This window comes from Durio zibethinus, unplaced genomic scaffold, assembly GCF_047325235.1.
Source record: "Durio zibethinus cultivar Kanyao isolate XHJ-2024 unplaced genomic scaffold, ASM4732523v1 HiC_scaffold_402, whole genome shotgun sequence".
Classification (NCBI taxonomy): Eukaryota; Viridiplantae; Streptophyta; class Magnoliopsida; order Malvales; family Malvaceae; genus Durio; species Durio zibethinus.
In genome coordinates, this window is record NW_028323025.1 from 480001 (window position 1) to 482500 (window position 2500).

The following is a 2500-nucleotide window of genomic DNA, read 5'->3' on the forward strand; positions in this document are numbered from 1 at the left end:
CGGGCGCTTGCCTCGATCACCATCGGCACACGCTGGGCCCTGGTACGGGCGCTTGCCTCGACCACCATCGGCACACGCTCGGCCCTGGTGCGGTCGGTTGCCTCGAGCACCATCGGCACACGCTGGGCCCTGGTGCGGGCGCTTGCCTCGACCACCATCGGCACACGCTGGGCCCTGGTGCGGGCGCTTGCCTCGACCACCATCGGCACACGCTGGGCCCTGGTGCGGCAGGTTGCCTCGAGCACCATCGGCACACGCTGGGCCCTGGTGCGGTCGGTTGCCTCGACCACCATCGGCACACGCTGGGCCCTGGTGCGGGCGCTTGCCTCGACCACCATCGGCACACGCTCCGCCCTGGTGCGGCAGGTTGCCTCGAGCACCATCGGCACACGCTGGGCCCTGGTGCGGTCGGTTGCCTCGATCACCATCGGCACACGCTGGGCCCTGGTGCGGGCGGTTGCCTCGACCACCATCGGCACACGCTGGGCCCTGGTGCGGCAGCTTGCCTCGAGCACCATCGGCACACGCTCGGCCCTGGTGCGGTCGGTTGCCTCGACCACCATCGGCACACGCTGGGCCCTGGTGCGGCAGGTTGCCTCGACCACCATCGGCACACGCTCCGCCCTGGTGCGGTCGGTTGCCTCGAGCACCATCGGCACACGCTGGGCCCTGGTGCGGCAGGTTGCCTCGACCACCATCGGCACACGCTGGGCCCGGGTGCGGGCGGTTGCCTCGACCACCATCGGCACACGTTGGGCCCCGGTGCGGGCGCTTGCCTCGACCACCATCGGCACACGCTGGGCCCCGGTGCGGGCGCTTGCCTCGACCACCATCGGCACACGCTGGGCCTTGGTGCGGCAGGTTGCCTCGACCACCATCGGCACACGCTGGGCCCTGGTGCGGGCGCTTGCCTCGAGCACCATCGGCACACGCTCGGCCCTGGTGCGGTCGGTTGCCTCGAGCACCATCGGCACACGCTGGGCCCTGGTGCGGCAGGTTGCCTCGACCATCATCGGCAGCCTCGACCACCATCGGCACACGCTGGGCCCTGGTGCGGGCGCTTGCCTCGACCACCATCGGCACACGCTCGGCCCTGGTGCGGTCGGTTGCCTCGAGCACCATCGGCACACGCTGGGCCCTGGTGCGGCAGGTTGCCTCGACCACCATCGGCACACGCTGGGCCCTGGTGCGGGCGGTTGCCTCGACCACCATCGGCACACGCTGGGCCCTGGTGCGGGCGCTTGCCTCGAGCACCATCCGCACACGCTGGGCCCTGGTGCGGCAGGTTGCCTCGAGCACCATCGGCACACGCTGGGCCCTGGTGCGGGAGCTTGCCTCGAGCGCCATCGGCACACGCTGGGCCCTGGTGCGGCAGGTTGCCTCGAGCACCATCGGCACACGCTGGGCCCTGGTGCGGTCGGTTGCCTCGAGCACCATCGGCACACGCTGGGCGCTGGTGCGGGCGCTTGCCTCGACCAGCATCGGCACACGCTGGGCCCTGGTGCGGCAGGTTGCCTCGATCACCATCGGCACACGCTGGGCCCTGGTGCGACAGGTTGCCTCGAGCACCATTGGCACACTATCGGCCCTGGTGCGGGCGGTTGCCTCGACCACCGTCGGCACACGCTGGGCCCTGGTGCGGGCGCTTGCCTCGAGCACCATCGGCACACGCTGGGCCCTGGTGCGGGCGGTTGCCTCGAGCACCATCGGCACACGCTGGGCCCTGGTGGGTTTAGGCACATCTTCAAATTTCTGCCGTGCCAATGCCATTTTTATGGCTTGTAAATTCATACAATGGTCCCCTAAGCCTTCACGTGAAGTTTCGTTGGAAGATGACTCGTTTTCTATTTTTCATGATTTTCGAAACTTTTTGCGGTTCGGGATTTTTTAAAATTTTTTTATAAGGATTTTTGGCCCCAAATTTTGTAGGCATGATCCTTCTATTTTTGTTGGCATGCACAAAAAAATTCAGCTAAAAACTCGAAGTAGAGAAGATTTTGTGACCGTTTGAAAAAAGTGTCCCCATTTCAGACACTTTAACGGCTACTGGTAGCAAACCTGTAAAATCTCAAATGCTCTTTAAGGGGGTGTGAATTCTCAGAGGTTTGATGAGGGATAGGGGGCCAACACAAGGCCAAGTACCAGCACCCATCGCACATCATGTGCGCACACCCCCCCGGCCCCCCTCCCAATCGCCGGAACCCCAATGCCGCCGGTCAGGTTCTCCGGCGGTACTCCGGCGATGCTCCGGCGATGCTCCGGCGATGCTGTCCCGAGTGAAAAAAATGCGGCACCAGCACATGCTGGAGCCAAGCATGGGCACCGTGGCTCAAAATCGAACTTCGGCCAAGGCCTCGACCATCAATGGCACATGATGGCGCATGGTGATGGCACATGCATCGACCATCATCGGCATAGGCTGCCCTTCGGTACGGGCACTTGCCTCGACCGCCATCGGCACAAGCTGGGCCCTGGTGTGGGTTGTTGCCTCGATCACAAT